Consider the following 17485-nt stretch of genomic DNA (forward strand, 5'->3'; position numbering starts at 1 on the left):
CTTCGACACAGCTGTGGGCCGCGTCTATCTACCAGAAGCCCGCAGGCAGAAACTGTGTGCCCAGATTTCTTCCCTTATAGAGCGGCTGGCTCCTTTGGCATGGGATTATCTTCAAGATCTGGGATCCATGGTTGCCACACTGGATGTGGTTCCTTGGGCGAGGGTGCGCATTCTTCCTCTTTAACAGCGGTCTCAAACTCAAACCCTTTGCAGGGCCACATTTTGGATTTGTAGGTACATGGAGGGCTGCAGAAAAAATAGTTACTGTCTTATTAAAGAAATGACAACTTTGCATGAGTTAAAACTCGTTATAGTTTATAAAATCTTTCCTTAATTGCTTCTGATAATTTCAGCTATACATAGCTGAAAGCAGTGCAACATGCAGAAAGTGAAGTTTAGATAGCTTTTCACTTTCTGCATGTTGCACTGCTTTCAGAAGCAATTAAGGAAAGATTTCTAAACTTTAAAGAGTTTTACCTCATGCAAAATTGTTATTTAGATTCTAAAGTATAAACTGCTAGAGACAAGATTTTGGTGTAGTCCTTTAGGCATTTTTTAGAGGGAAGAATCAATATCCAACTTGTGCCTGGAAAACTTGTGCCTTAAGAGTCTGGTGGTTGCGTCCGCAACCGCCATCCAGTTCTACTGGCTTTTCTGTTGCCCCCAAAATTCTGATGCCTTTGGAAACAGTGGCATAGAGAGGGTGAGAGGGGAGGAGTGGGAAGGAGCGGAAGGACAGAGAAGAGGATGGGTATCAGTGCACATTACGGGGTTTCAAAGAAGGATTGGATAAATTCCTGATGGATGCGAGGATTGAGGGATACAGATAGAGGTATAGATAGGATTATACAAGGATACAGACAGAGGGATAAAGGGGATTGAAGGGTTTTAGGCAAAGGATCATCTTACAGGTCATGAACCTGATGGGCCGCCGCGGGAGCGGACTGCTGGGCATGATGGACCTACGGTCTGACCCAGCAGAGGCAACTTCTTATGTTCTCACCTCCTCCAGCACCGGACACTACTGCCATCTTACATCATTTCATTGGCAAGTTCAATCTACATTGGCAAAAACAGAATACACAACAAAAACACAAAAACACAAATATGAACACAGTAACCACCCGTGGCATTATTAACCCAACCGAATTCTGGACCCACTACGAGTTACAACCCATAAACACAGAAATTCAGGATTTCCCCGCAACATGGGAAATCTACAGCAAAGAACTCTTAGATCAAATAGCACCTTATAAAACATACAAAAAGAAAAATAGACCACCAAACGAATGGTTTGACGGTGAACTTCTAACCACCAAACAGGAATTAAGAAAACTGGAGAGAATCTGGCAAAAAACAAACAATGATTCAGACAAGTCAAACTGGAAACAAAAAATGAAAATATACAAAAATCTGATCAAAGAAAAACGCACTAAGCATTATGCAAATAAAATCGGTACTTCAAAAATAAACAGCAAAGAATTATTCAAACTAGTAAAAACTATAACCGATACAACACAAATACTGAAAAAGGACACTGAGCCCACTCCATCGGCACAAACCCTAGCCAACTTCTTTCAAAACAAAATCACCGAATTAAGAGCAACTCTACCCACATCCACAACAAATGCTCTTCAATTCCTGGACCCCCATGACCAAGACACCAGAGTAGACATGCTATGGGACCACCTCGAATACCCAAACTGGCAGCAATTCCTAAATTTATTTAACAAGTACACCAAATCTAACTGCCTACTTGATGCATGTCCCCCTAAAATCATGACAATTGCCCCCCTAGAATTTAAAAAGGAACTTTTTGCATGGCTAACATCCGCCCTTGCAAACGGAACACTAAACAAAAAAATGGGACATATACTAATCACTCCTATCCCCAAAGACCAAAAAGCCTCCTCAGCACTGACACCCAATTTCAGACCCATAGCAAGCATTCCCCTCTTCACAAAGATACAGGAAGGATTGGTCAACCTTCAACTAGTCAATTACCTGGACAAATTTAACCTCCTTAGCGAACACCAATCAGGATTCAGAAAAGGATACAACACAGAAACTGTCCTAGCCTCCTTGCTGAACCACCTTTATGATCTCTTTAGCAAAGGCAAAAGCGCACTGATCCTACAATTAGATCTCAGCAGCGCGTTCGACCTGGTAGACCACGAAATCATGCTACTGTGCCTTGAAGCAATGGGAATCTCGGGAAAGGCAAAGAAATGGTTCCAAGAGTTCCTAACAAACAGATCCTACCGAGTAATCAGTAATGGAAACTACTCTAAATCATGGAAAAACCCTTCAGGCGTGCCTCAAGGTTCCCCCCTATCCCCCACACTTTTCAATATCTACATCGCCTCCTTAGGTCACCTACTACAAAAACTAAATTTAATATACTACATCTATGCGGACGACATATCCATCCTTATACCCTTAAACGACATCACAAAAGAAACTGTAGATAATCTCTCAAACACAATGACCGCAATCGATAAATGGACCACTAATTTCAAACTAAAACTAAACGCAGAGAAAACAAAAGTCTTTCTGGCTAGTTCCAATGACAAAATTACGAAAACATCGATAAAAATAAACAACCACGAATACCCAATTTCCAAAAACATAAAAATACTGGGTATCACTCTTGACACTCACCTAACTATGACTGACCACACAAACTCACTTGTGAAAAAATGCTTTTATACGCTATGGAAACTAAGAACCATAAAAAAATTCTTTGACCCTTCATCATTCAGGTTGCTGGTACAGGCACTGATCCTATCCCTTCTTGACTACTGCAACATCATCTACCTAGGCATCCCACAAAAAACAATAAAAAAACTAAGATTAATACAAAACACCGCCGTTCGCCTAATTTTCGGACTTAGAAAAAACGACCACATCAGCCCCTACTACAAAAAGCTGCACTGGCTTCCAATAGAAGCGCGAATTCTATTCAAATTCGCTTGCACCTGTTTCAAACAAGCCTGGGGACTAGCACCTTCATACCTACAAACTCACTTCACCCTACACAACCCCACAAGAACGACCAGAAACAAAAACATCTTTGCATACCCAAAGACCACAGGCTGCAGATACAAATCCTTCTTGGACAGAACCTTTAAGTTCCAAGCGAACAGACAGCAAACCTGGCTGAAAAACCACATAAACGAACCAAATATGACTTATAATACATTCCGCAAATCGATCAAAACCACCCTATTCGCTAAATTCATTGACTAAAACGGTCCCCTCCCCCACTAAGACCCCCCTCATGGATGTTCTAAATCTTTCAGACACTCATTACCCTTAGATCTCCAATTAATATGTAAGTTTACCATTTAGACTATTGTACGGCATCTAGACTCTTTGTTCGGTACTGTATTTAAACTTATTGTATAGTATTGTATTTAGACTTACTGTATTGTATTATATGTGGACTTATTGTATTGTATTAGCATTGTACTGTACTAAGACCTTTGTTATTCGCTGAATGTCCAGCCTTCTTACATTGTAAACCGCCTAGAAGTCGCCTGACTATGGCGGTATAGAAAAATAAAGTTATTATTATTATTATTATTATCAAGCAGTCACCGCCAAGAGAGGTGCCGAAGTTCACAAGAGTTCACAAGATTGCGTACACATGCACAAGCTGCACTGCCTCCAATGGTTACCTTACATTCTGGAACATTGCTCGCCTCACTGTTGTAACCTCATGCAAGCACTTTTCTGCGTCTATATGCGACTGTCCTCTCCACTCCACCTCACAATTGCGTACAGATGCAGGAAAGCACTTGTGTGAGAGCCTCAAAATAGTACCTGGTGGGCCACTGCTCTCTTGCTGGACTCCACATAGGGGCGCCTTGCAGGCCTGTCTACCTTGGTGCTCCTCTCTTTTTCAATCCTTGTGCTACCTGGGCGAGCCCTACCACAAAGCAAGCCTAGGTGGTTTCCAAGCAGTGGCGTAGTAAGGAATGGGCGAGGGGTAGTCTGCCCCGGCGCCATCTCGGTGGGGGCACTGATACCCATCCTCTTCTCTGTCCTTCCGCTCCTTCCCACTCCTCCCCCCCCCCCCCGTTGCACACGCGCCTTCACTTCCCACCCACCATACCTAATGCCCTTTGCTGGCGCAAACAGCAACTCCAACCTGCTGCTGGTGCCAACGTTGGCTCTCCCTCTGATGTCACTTCCGTGCCTAGCAAGTGATATAGGGAGAGCTGACGCGGGCAGCAAGTTGGTGATTCTGCTTGCGCCAGGAAAGTTAAGAGGTACGGGGGAAGAGAGGGGCACATGCACACACATGTCAGAGGAGGGAGGGAGGGACACCACCATCTTGGATGCCTTTCACTCTCTCTTTGTTTCTAAAGGCATCAGAATTTGGGGGGCAACAGAAAAGCCAGTAGAACTGGATTGGTGAAGCAGCGTAGCAAAGACAGAACTGAGTTGGCCAGATATGACGGATAATTCTATATTTCTCTGATCAACTGAATCTATTTTCATCCCAAAGGCCCTTCATGTTGTCTCCTTCCCTCCCCTGACCCTCGTTGCTATTGTAAACATTCCTTTCATTTTTTTTTCCTTATGTTCCAGTAAAGTCTCATTCTGTTTGTGTTGTCACACTCCTTCATTGGTTCGTGTTACCACTCCATTTTTTTTTTTTTATTGTAAATCTCTTAGATTTTAACTATGTCTTATGTTTGTGGCCTATCAAATAAACCAAACTTGTGGTGGGAGCCTATACTACGGCTCTTCATTACTCTCTTTTAGGTCTGGCACTGTGGACATTTAAAACAGTTGGTCACAGGCTACTATTTGAGGGGGGGGGGGTGCTCAATGCTGACACGATCTTTCCCGCAAACACACTCTACTATACTTACATTGGCAAACCGACAATTCCCCTTCCTTCATGTGCACACTTGTCGGTGCGTGCAAATGTCGGGGTGAGATTGGCGGCGTGCCAATGTCCTGCACGCCACTGACTGTGTACCCATAAGTACTATTGGTGCAGTCCTATATTTAACTTCTATAACTTAACCAGTCAACTGTTGAATATTGACTTAACCATTTACATTTTTGTTGCCACACTGAAAAATGGATATACAATACCGGTTGTTGGAAAGACCTGGCACTGAATTTCTGGGTTTAATGCCAGTGGCAGGCTGTCAAAGCCCACCTCTCAATGGCTGCTTACCAGCATCATAGTTTCTTAACATACATTAAGGTATGTCATTTATCACAGGTTCCGCTTTATGAAATGGGGCCTATTTAATAATAAAGCATGCTAACATGGTAGCACAATTGGGGGGGGTTGGATTCATCAAGGGGTGCTAACCAATTTAGCATGTACTAATCACATTCAGGCGTGCTAAATGCTAAGATACCCTTTATATTCCTATGGGTGTCTTAGCATTTAGCATGCACTAATCATTAGCATGTGTTAATGCAGTTAGAACCCTTTGATGAACTTCCCCCTTAATAAATCTATCCCTTAGTTCTTATGATTTCACTCCTCTTCTATCCATTTCACATAAGCCAATTTTATTTATTTATTGGGGGGGAAGAGTGTGGTGCAGTGATTAAAGCTACAGCCTCGGCACCCTGAGGTTCTGGGTTCAAACCTACACTGCTCCTTGCAGTGGCATAGAGAGGGTGAGAGGGTTCAGGGTAGTGGTGCCACTCCCCCCCCTCGCTCCAGAAACTCCTTCCCCGCCCCCCAGCCAATTCCCTTCCTCCATACCTCTGTAACATTCCTGGCGTGAGCAGCACTTCCAAGCTGCTGTCGCGCCAGCGTGGGCTCTTCCTCCGATATCACTTCCTAGGCGCGTGTCCAGGAAGTAACGTCGGAGGAAGAGCCGATTCTGGCACGACAGCAGCTTGGAAGTGCTGCTCACGCCAGGAATGTTACAGAAGTACGGGGGAAGGGAAGCAGCATGCATGCAAGGCAGTGGGTGGGGCGGGGAAGGAGCTGGGGGGGGCAGAGAGGAGGATGGGTGCCTCTGCCCTCACCAACATAGTACCCAGGGTGGACCCCCCCTCCACTCCCACACCGCCGCTGGCTCCTTGTGATCCTGGGCAAGACACTCAATCCTCAATCCCCAGGTATTGTGAGCCCGCCAGGACAGACAGGGAAAATGCTTGAGTACCTGAATAAATTCATGTAAACCATTCTGAGTTCCCCTGGGAAAACAGTATAGAAAATTAAATAAATAAATAGTGGGAAAAGTTTCAGCCTTTGATAACCAGAGCTGGTATTGTGACATCATAATGGCCAAAAGCGAACCTCATCAGTGATGTCACAATGGCTTCATTGTACTATACCAGGTTCACTTCTACTACATTTTGATTTCTAGAGTGGCACAGTGGTTAAAACTTTAGCCTCAGCACCCTGAAGTTGTGGGTTCAAACTAGTGCTGCCCGATTCATGATTCAAATCGGTTCACCGATTCACTTCAGGTGAATCTATTCGAATCACTTCAGGTGAATCTATTCGAATCGATTTAAAACAACAAAAAAAAAAATCGGCCTCTCAATTCGGTAACTGACCCTCCCCCCTTGTCCCCTAAAACAGGAGCGGCAGTGCTGCCTCTTGCTGGCCGGCCGCTGCCTCACCTGCTTTAGAAGGCAAGGGGAGGGTCAGTCGGGAAATGCTGGTGTCCAGCTTCTCCTCTGGCCTCCCTCTGGTATCCGGCTTCCCCCCTAACCTCCTGCGCACCATTTACCTAATATCAGCAGCCTGCAGAGAAGATCGCCGGTATTAGCGGTCTTTGCAAGTTGCCATAAGTCTTCAGAGCTGTTTCCTCTGCCACAGTCTCGCCCCTCCTCTGACGTCAGAGGCAGGATCGCGGCAAAATAAACAACTCCGAAGATCTATGGCAACTTGCAAAGATCGCTAGCACCAGCGATCTTTTCTGCAGGCTGCTGATATTAGATAAATGGTGCGCGGGAGGCCAGGGGGAACACGCATGCCTTCCGGGGGGTGGGGGGGGTGCAGTTCTTCAGGGGTGGGATGCAGGCCTTCAAGGGGAGTGGCGCAGGCCTTCAGGGGGGCCCTGTTGTAGAAGTACATGGAGAGAGGGAGGGAAGGGGGTGTTCAAAGAGACGTGCATATGCCGGACTTTGGGGGGGGAAGAAATAATGGGTCTAAAAACAGAGGAGAGGGAGAGAAATGGTGGACAATGGGATTCAGGGAGGGAAAGAACAGAAAGGGAGAGAAGTTGGACACAAGGGTTGGTGTGGAGGGGGATAGAGATACTGGATAGAAGGGTAGTTGGGAAAATAGGGAGAGATGGTGGACCCTGGGGTGGTGGGGAAGGAGGGAGAGATGCTGGATGAAAGGGTAGTTGAGAAAAGGTGAATCTGTGGATGGAGATGAAAAAAAAAGGAAAGATGCCAGACCTCCGAGGGAGGGAAGGGAAACGAAAGGGGAGGACAGAGATAGAAGATGGATGGTTAGCATGGAGAAAGAAGAAAGAAGGAGACCCTGGCAAGCGTTATCAGAAGACAATCAGAGTCTGGGACCAACAAGATTTGAATAATGACCAGACAACAAAAGGTAGAAAAACTAATTTTATTTTCTGTTTTGTTATTACAATATGTCAGATTTGAAACGTGTATTCTGCCAGAGCTGGTATTAGACCGCGAACGTGAGCTAGGATTTAACAGAGAGAGGAAAAGCCTTTTTGTTTGTTTACACCATAGCACCAGGGTGGGTAGGAGAGGGCAAAGGGGGTGGAGTGGGTGAAGAGGCTATAAAATAAACCCATCAGGATGTTTGAAAAAACACCCAATTGGGCAGGAAAATCGAATCGAAAAATCGATTCAATAGGCTGAATCGAATCAAAATTTGATTTCCTGAATCAGGCAGCATTTCCAAGATGCTGTCGCGCCAGCTTTGGTTCTTCCTCTGATATCACTTCCTAGGCCCATGTCCAGGAAGTGACGTCGGAGGAAGAGCCGATGCTGGCACGACAGCAGGTTGGGTGTTGCTGCTCATGCCAGGAACATTACAGAGGTACGGGGGAAAGGAAGCAGCATGCATGCAAGGCATTGTGTGGGGCGGGAAAGGAGCTGGGGAGGCAGAGAGGACAGGTGCCTGTGCCCTCACCAAGAGGGCACCCATGGTAGACCCGCCCTCCCCCCCATGCCGCTGGTTCCATGTGATCCTGGGCAAGTCACTAAATCCCCTCATTGTCCCAGGTATATTAGATTGTGAGCCCGCCAGGACAGACAAGGAAAAATACTTGAGTACCTGAATAAATTCATGTAAACCGTTCTGAGTTTCCCTGGGAGAATGGTATAGAAAATTGAATAAATAAAGTGTGAAAAGTTTCAGCCTCTGATAACCAGAGCTGGTATTGCGATATCATAATGCCTCATTCTACCAGTGCCTAAGAGCCAACCTCATCAGTGATGTCACAATGGCTCATTGTACTATACTTGGCTCACTTCTACTACATTTTGATTTCTAGAGTGGCACAGTGGTTAAAGCTTTAGCTTCAGCGCCCTTAGGTTGTGGGTTCAAACCCATGCTGCTCCTTGTGATCCTGGGTAAATCACTTAATCCCCACATTGCCACAGATACATTAGATATATTCAGTGGCGAACCAAGGGAGGGTGGGGAGGGAAGGTCCGCCCTGGGTGCACGCTTCAAAGGGGTACACAGCCGGCCGGGTCTGGAAATTCCTGCACTGCTCAAAACGGCATCTCAACGCGGCTGCCGACTCTTCTCTGAAATATGAGTCGGCAGCCGCACTGAAGTGCAGTAAGTTCCTGCGATGACTACTTCTGATGCCTCTGCTCCGGAAGAGGTAAGTGAAGTCGGGTGGGGGGGGGGGGTGAACCGGCAGCTGCAGTCATTGTAGGTCCTTGCTGCAAATCCCTGCGTCTGCCGGCCCAGTCCCCCTCCGTCACTTACCTCTTCCGGAGCAGAGGCAGCAGAAGTAGTCATCGCAGGATCTTGCTGATGTCGAAGGAGAGAGAAAGGAGCATAGCAGGGTAGTAGGAGAAAAAGGGGATCAGGGTGGTATGGAAGCATGGTGAAGGGTGATAAAGGGGGTCAGGGTGGTATAGAAGCATGGTGAAGAGTGAGAAATGGGGTCAGGGTGGTATGGAAGCGTGGTGAAGGGAGAGAAAGTGGGTCAGGGTGGTATGGAAGGGTGAGAAAGTGGGTCAGGGTGGTATGGAAGAGTGGTGAAGGGTGAGAAAGTGGGTCAGGGTGGTATGAAAGGGTGGTGAAGGGTGAGAAAGGGGGCAGATGCTGATGGAAGAGGGGGGAAGGGAGAGGAGAGAGTGAAACACAAGACCATGGGGTGTGGGAGAGGGAAGGAAAGGAGAGAGATGCCAGACCATTGGAGGAGGGAAGGAGGATGCCAGACCAATGGGGGTGAAGGGAGAGATGGAAGGTGGAGGCATAAACTTTCTGGAAGGGGAATAGGAGAGAAGATGCCATATAGAAGGGGCAGAGAGAGGGCAGAGAGTGGATGAAAAGAAGAGAATGACAAGAAGATGAGGAAAGCAGAAACCAGAGAAGACAAGGTAGAAAAAAATTATATTTGTTTATTTTATTTTTTTTGCTTTAGGGGAGATGCATTGCTGTTTCTGTGGTGTTGCATTGTATGCAGAGTCCAGCTTCTTGGTGCTTCAGTTTAATCTTTGTCTACGTATTTTTATTCTATCTCCCCATTTACAAAACTGTAGAGCGTTTTTTAGCATTGGCTGTTACCACCATGGCTAAAAACCACATTACAGTTTTGTAAAAGGGGGAGGGGTTAGTTTGTGATTACATACTAAGCGAAGGTGTTTTCTGTGTTCTGTGTGTTCGAAAAGACATGGTTTTCTGTTAGGATTGACTGTGTAGGATTAATCTCTACTAGTCTGGCTTGTTTAGTTTTACAATGGGTTTATTGATATACTGCTCACTGCAGTATGTAAGATGCAGCCTTTCACTAGGTACACTCTTGTGTGACGTGCGGATTGTTTCTAAAAATCATGTTTTTCATACAGATGGGGGATTGCCAAAAAATGATGGGCCCCAGGTGTCACCTATGCTAGGTACACCACTGGATAGATTGTGAGCCCACCAGGACAGACAGGGAAAAATGACTAAGTACCTGAATAAATTCATGTAAACCATTCTGAGCTCCCCTGGGAAAACAGTATAGAAAATTAAATAAATTTTAAGGGGTAGAATTCTGGAACCAGCACATTGCAGAAAAAATATATGCAATGGGTCACATGACACAAGCACAGTCCTGTGGTGTGATAACTGAAAGGCTAAATTAGCAATAAGATACCTGACTGCTAATAAATGAGGTGTGAAATCACTTTAGATGTGTCACATTTTGAAGCCGAGAAATATTCAATGGTACTGTGTATATCATATCATCGTCTCAGATGTGTAATGCATCTTGAGAACCTAACAGTGTACCCCACCACAAACTGTTTCTTCAGTCTGAGGGAAAGCCAGAAGAAAAGAAACAAAGACCCCAAATAAGTTTACTAAATAGCTATAGTTTCTATGGGACTCAAAAAAAAATAAAAAAAAATGAAACATCCAAAAACCGTCATAAGTCGGCACTTAGACATCCTAATCACCAGGACATCCAAGTGCCGATTTTCGAAACCAGTATTCTGGACTAGAGAGTTGCACGGGGACAGAAATCCCACCCATCCCCGCCAGAATCCTCTCCGTCCCCGCAAGGAATTACCTCCGTCCCCGCCCGTCCCCATAAAAAGCAGCAATTACTTCTGACAGGATCATCAATTCCACAGTTTCTTTTGTATTTGCGCTGCTGTTTTCCTTGTGGAATCTCTTTGGTGGAACCCTTTTTTTGTTTTCTGTTCAGGTAATTAACTTATAAACCCCCTCTTTTACTAAGGCTGACGTGTCTATTATATTATATGGACGAGCCCTGCTTCCAAAGCCTTCCATCCCCGTGGGAGTCCCGTTGGCTAGAGGTGGGTCCCCGTGGGAGTCCCGCGGGCCAGAGGAGGGTCCCCATGGAAGTCCCGTGGGTTAGGGGGGCATTCCCGCGGGACCCCCGGGATTCCCGTGATCCCCGTTCTCATGCAGACCTCTATTCTAGACATCTAGCAAGGCGTTTTGTCTGTTGTCTATCCACAGTTCACTAACCGCTTTCCACCCCCCCACCCAAAAAAAAAAAAATCTGAACAAAAGAGTACATACATATCTCTAGATCTTGGTATGGGCAAGCCTAGTAAAGCGTCAAACAGATGTCTTATGTAACCTGTTGGGTGGGGTAGTGAACTATAATGAGGAGGACCCAGGTCCATAAGTCACTCTAACCAGGTTCATAGTCTAAAGCGCGCGAGGACAAGGCGCGCCAACAACCCAGCGCAAACAACTGAGCGCAGGGCTTGATCGGGCTGAAGAAAAACCGTATTTTAAAGGGCTTCGACAGGGGGTGTTGGTGGGGAACCCCCTCACTTTACTTAATAGAGATTGCGCTGGCATTGTGGGAGTTTTGGGGGGTTGTAACCCCCCTCATTCTACTGGAAACTTAACTTTTTCCCTGTTTTTTAGGGAAAAAGTTAAGTTTTCAGTATAATGTGGGGGGTTACATCCCCCACACCCCCCAACATGGCAGCGTGAGGCAGCGCAAACCCTATTAAGTAGAGTGGGGGGTTCCCCCCACCACACCCTCCGTCAGAGCCCTTTAAAATATGGTTTTTCTTCGGCGTGATCAAGCCCTGCGCTCAGTTGTCGGCATGCCTTTGTCCTCGTGCACTTTTGACCCGTCACCCTCTAACCATTATGCTTATGGTAGAAAATGCAAGGCCACCAAAACCCTACTATACTGCTATATGGGTGTCACCTGTAGCTATAAGGGCTATTTGGGATGGTAGCTAAGTGGGATATAGTGAATTTTGGGGGTGTTTTTGGGGGGCTCACCATAAATTATAAGGGGGTTATGGTGAGATGTACTTCTGGCACTCTTTATGTGAAGTTCACAGCAGTACTCTCTAAATTGTCCCACGGCACTGTTGGCATGTCTGTATGGCCAGTCCATCACAATGATGGCTACTCCCACATCTAAATGGCCTGGATTTGGACGTTTTCAATTTTGGCAGTTCTGTGGTCGAAAATGAGGTATAAAGTTAGCCATCTCAAGGGTTGGATGTCCTTTCGGCCTAGATGTCCAAATAGGCAATAAAAATTTTTTTTTAAAAAGTATTTTTGAACATCTAGTAGTTTAGTTTTTGAAAATGGACATTTCTGTGCTTCTGACTTTGGACGTTTAGCAGGAGACGTCCATGTCAGCCTTAGAAGTCCTTTTTGAAAATGACCCTCTAAATATACAGAGTCGCTTACACTTCTCCCTCCGGATTCACGGGGGATAGGTGCAGAGCCGGACCGTGAATGGTGAAATACCGTGAATATCTTCTGGTCCGGCTCTGACCCACCCCCGCCTCCCCCCTTCCTTCCCCCAGGCATCCCGGCCTTACCTGGTGGTCTAGCGGGCTTTCGAGGCAGGAGCAATCTTCCTACACTCCTGCCCCGTGCAGATCGCCATGAGGAAATGGCTGCTGGGAGTTCCCGTAATCTCTCGAGACTACGACGGGAACTCCCCACAGCCATTTCTACATGGGGCAGGAGCGTAGGAAGATCGCTCCTGCCCCGAAAGCCCGCTAGACCACCAGGTAAGGCCGGGACGCCGGGGGGAAGGCTAAATTGTGGGGATTTTTCCTTTTTTCCCCCTACCCAAAAAATCGCGAATATGTGAAATCGCTATTGCCGAAACCACAAATGGGGAGGGGGTAGTGTATAAAGCATCACAAAAAAAATTGTTATGGACTGCACTTTCCATTCATCAGATCCAGGCAGTTGTAATGCACTATTGTGCATTGTCCTGTAAACTAAAGATAATAATTATGTATGGTTAATAAATTCCAATAAATAAAATAGAATTAAGTAAATATATGCAGAGACAAGAAGACAGAAATGAGGCACAAGCTTCCATTTCATGAAATGAAATTTTCAAAAATTACCGCACTATGCTCTTCATTCTATAAAAGGCACCATTTAAGCATACAAAATTGACCTTAAAGCCTCCAAAAGTCAGGTATGGCATTGACTAAGTGGTACTCCATAGAAGCAAAAAGTATTTGGATCATGTCATGAACACATAGGCGAGAGTTTGCCCGGCGGGTGTGGTCCCGCTGAGTTTAGAAGTTGGTGGCGTGTTCTTCCTCGCCCGCGTTGGACTCTTCCTCTTGAAAAAGAACAGTTGAAACACAATCTGGGTCAAGGAAGTAGAGGGGAGTTTCATATCTGTTTGGATTTTATCGCTATGGATGTGGAGTGTCTATGGACTATTTTTTGATGCAGCTTTGAATTCGATTTTGACTTTGATTGAATTTTTCACTGAAGAGTTTTTGGGGACAGGGGAGCACAAGATCTTGTCTGCCAGACAAGACAGGGCGCCATGGCACGCTAATCATTGCCTTCGTGATCAGGATAGGACATTGGAGATAAGCTGAGAAGTATTTGTCTTATCTTTTTACTCTGCTTATTCATATATAGAGGGAAGGAGGGCATATGCTATGATGTATACATTTAACATCTTTTCAGCCCATCTATGGCATATTTGATGTTGATTTAATTTATTTTGCTAGATTTTTTTGTATGCGTGTTATTTTTTAAATTTACTTGAATTCTCTTGTTTTATGAATACTTAGGTGCCATAAAAGGGATGCATTTAGGGCAGGCAGTGGGTAGCTGTTAGTGGGACCAGCAATTGAGAACACAGAAACATTAAAATATAACAACAGAAAAAGGTCAAATGGCTTGTCCAGTATGCCCATCTCCTCCTCTCCCAAAGATATCCCACCTGCTTATCTTATGCTTTCATGAATTCCAATACAGTCTCTCTCTCCACCACTTCCATCGGGAGGTTGTTCCATGTATCCACTACCCTTTCTGTAAAAATGTATTTCCTCCTAGATTACTCCTGAGCTTGGCCTACAACTTTTAAATTTTAGCCTATACCCTCGTGTGCCTTTCTTCCAGAGCATACCTACTGAGGTCTAAAAGTCTGTGCACCTATGCTTTATGATGGAGACCAGAGAGCAATGTTATTGCCACCTTCTGGACCGACTCCATCTTGTTTATATCTTTTTTGAAGGTGCAGTCTCCAGAATTGCACACAGCTTTCTAAATGGGGTTCACCAGCGACACTATCGCCTCCTTTTTTCTGCTGCCCATTTCTATCCCAGACTTTGGCCATCATCTTTTCTACCTGTCTGGCCACCTTAAAATCATCAGATACCAAGACTTTCAAGTCTCACTCTTCTTTCTCTTGGATTTTTGCAGCCCAAGTGCAAAGACCCTGCCTTTTTTAGTCACTGAATCCTAGTTGGCAATTTCTGGACCATTCTTCAGTTGGAAATGGCAAGAATTTGTGTGTTTTCTTGTGCAGGTCCCACCGAATGGAATAATCTCCCAGTCTATATCAGATAGCAGAAGGAATTATGTAATTTTAAGAAAATGTTGAAGCATCATTTATTTTGGAAGATGAAATATGATTCTTGACATTTCACTGTAATAGAGGGTCATTTGAGATATTTTTCTGTATTGTAAAAAATTTGTCATATTGTATTTTTATTATGTATGTAAGGTTATAATCTGCCTTGTTAAAGGCGGATTATAAATAATAAACTATAATTATTCTGTGAAAAGCACGCCCCTCCCCCCAAAAAAATGCTGAGCATGCTCAAGCCCCCAAATACCACAGATCTGAAGTTCACTGTCCTCCTGAGTAGAATATTTGGTATGAAGGCATAGGGCAGAGAGGTAACTAAACTCTGACAACTAAAACACTTATTTAATAAAAAGAAACGGATCAATATTTACCCAAGGAAATATAAACACATAAAGAAAGCCCCATGTTCTGGCTTCACACACCTGCATCTCAGGAAATCACAGAAACTAGGACATGTGCCTTTGTGTTTATTTACATCCTTTTTGATAGCATTCAAGCCGGAACACCTCTGCACCAACCACCGGTGTAGTTAGCAACAAGCCTAGTTAGTCTGGAATTTTCTCTCTCTGCCAGTTCCATGCCAGCTATATAAAGCCGATGTTGAACATTTTTGTCGCTCTGCTGCTACGATAGGTAAAGGGAGCCAGTGATAATGAAATGGAGCTAGGGCTTTCAGTTATCATCAGAGTCTCCCTCCAGTTACAGCATAGTCAAAACGAATAAGCTACTTTCACTGGCACCAAAAAGTGACATTTTAAGTACGGCATCGCGGATAGCAAATGGTACTTATTTAGAAAACTCTAAGACTGTCATTAACCCTTTCAGGACCATAAGGATCGTAGGCCAATTTTTGTGGTTTTGACGACATTTTTATGGTAAAAAGGGCTTGCAGATGCCAAAAAATTGATTTTTTTTGTGAAATATCATTATTTTTATTAAAAAAAATCACACTTCTGGCTTATGGACAGTGTGGCAAGTGAATCTTCTCGTCAATCTAGCAACGACGCTAATGAATGAATGTCGGAACCAGTTTGTTTACATAAAGGCAGTATCATATGGAATCCGTACATATCAAATTTAGAACTGTAGACTATCCCAATCAAAATTTATAGGATTTTAAAGTTATGGGACAAATATGTCCCTTGGTCCTGAAAGGGTTAAAGACTTGCTTAATGCTACCTTCAGTCTGAAAACTGTGCATTTATCTGGAAGGTGAAAGAAGCGACCAGGCAGTGAATGAGCATCCAAACTTGAATCATGCACCTTCTGGTGCAGTTTTCTCTTCCCCCAAATCGTATAAAAGGAGCCGCTTTGCTCTGCCTGTATATCTAGCAGTTGGCAGCACACAGCTACCAGGCTGTAATCAAACATAATCATTGCAGTCCTTGTGCTTCTAATTACCCCCCAGGTCCCAGAAAAGGAACGCCAGCACTAGAGACTGTCCTAAAACATTAACTAAAGTTTTCAGCTCTGCTTCGCCAAATAAGGTATTAGAATTTAAAAAAAAGAAAAACCTAATTACTACCTGTAACCATGCATTGAAGGTCAATGTACAATATTCTTGGCAAGTTTTTTCCTTATATGCTACAATAAAGATAAACCAAGGATGCAGCTGGTTTGTTCATACAGTACTACAATTATATAGATAGAAAGCCTTTCTTTGAGATAAGGTTTTAACCCAAAAATGTCTAAAAAGAACAGAAACAGCAATGCGAAATAAACAAGCCTAAACTACCACCTCATTCTCAGTAGAATAAAGACAGAAAAAACAACAACAAAAGAGTCTTTTCAGAGATGGGTTTGTCTGAGTTTCATTTGCAACACTGGGAAACAGTCCATTTTGTGCATTGGTTTTCGACCACTGCAAGTCAGAGCTGTCTCACTTTAAGTAACCAAGAGGTAGAAGAGACATGGTTAGAATACAGGTTTCTTTCACAGAGGGCAATCTCTCCAAACAGGTTGTTTGGTGTATTGCACGACCGTCATGAAGCTGGTAATGTGCATATCTCTAGCTCCAAATGAATGATTTTCTGCCAATGATCTCTGTGAATTTCTTCCATCAGGGGGGGTGAATGCAACAGTTGTACAGTGTTCTAGGTGAAACTAATGCCCATGCATCTTTATTACAGCTGATCAATTAATGAGCGGCTGTTCCTGCTACTTCTTGCCTCAATCAGCAGTGGGTTTCATACCTATGATGCTTTTACAGCAAAACTTTAAATGGCAGGAGACAAACACAACGCACAGCTGAGACGTGCAAATCCTGTGTAAGAAATTGAAGGCAAATGCCCCCAGTGTGCCTAAGATCAGCTAACTAGCAATCAAATATTAACATTAATTCTGACAGCAACTGAAGAATAAATTCAACCAGCATCCACACTGTCAAGACAGTCATGATAACACTCCACAATAGTGCCCAAAACTCCAATATATGCAAGGCAAAATGTAACGTACCTTTACTCGATTTTCACCCCACTTAGCGAATCTTGTCTGGATCTTCAGCAGAGAGAACGAATGAATGGGATGGAAGGATGGAGGGACGAAAACGTGAGAGACACGAAAGGGACGAGGGTGAAAAAGCAGTGGCATTTCTCCGGTGTGGGATTGTGAAGATTGAAGAAGAGAGCTAGAGACGCCCCCTTAAAGCTGAACTCCACCTTATCCTGGCATCACATGGTGTGCACTGAGCTGTAGAGTCATCTACAAACGCATCACCTTTAAATCACCCGTCTGGGGGGGTGTTGCCTAGTAATTTCTGAAAGAAACGCAATTAAGTGTAGAAGCATAGTTTGAACTGAGAACAACTTTGGAGGGAGAGGAGTCTCATCAGCTGCCTGTCCTGGAGCGTTCCTACAGTTTCTTTGCAAGTCAGCGCCATCTTGTGGTGAAAAGCAGCCCTGATTTCTCAAACTGCATAAATGTTATTTTCAGCTTTGGTAAACAGTTGCATTGAATGTTCTGACTCAGTAGGTATAAGA

General features: G+C 44.4%; 1 protein-coding gene across 1 annotated transcript in view; it reads right to left on the reverse strand.

Annotated features, from left to right (window-relative positions):
• The window catches only part of NPY1R (neuropeptide Y receptor Y1), a 37699-nt gene extending 20453 nt beyond the window's left edge, over positions 1-17246 (reverse strand). The window contains exon 1 of the mRNA XM_033944910.1: positions 16962-17246. The gene's annotated coding sequence lies outside the window, so the exon portion shown is untranslated. The remainder of the gene's footprint in view (positions 1-16961) is intronic.
• Between the last annotated feature and the right edge of the window lie 239 nt (positions 17247-17485).

Source organism: Geotrypetes seraphini, chromosome 1 (assembly GCF_902459505.1).
Source record: "Geotrypetes seraphini chromosome 1, aGeoSer1.1, whole genome shotgun sequence".
NCBI classification, from domain to species: Eukaryota; Metazoa; Chordata; class Amphibia; order Gymnophiona; family Dermophiidae; genus Geotrypetes; species Geotrypetes seraphini.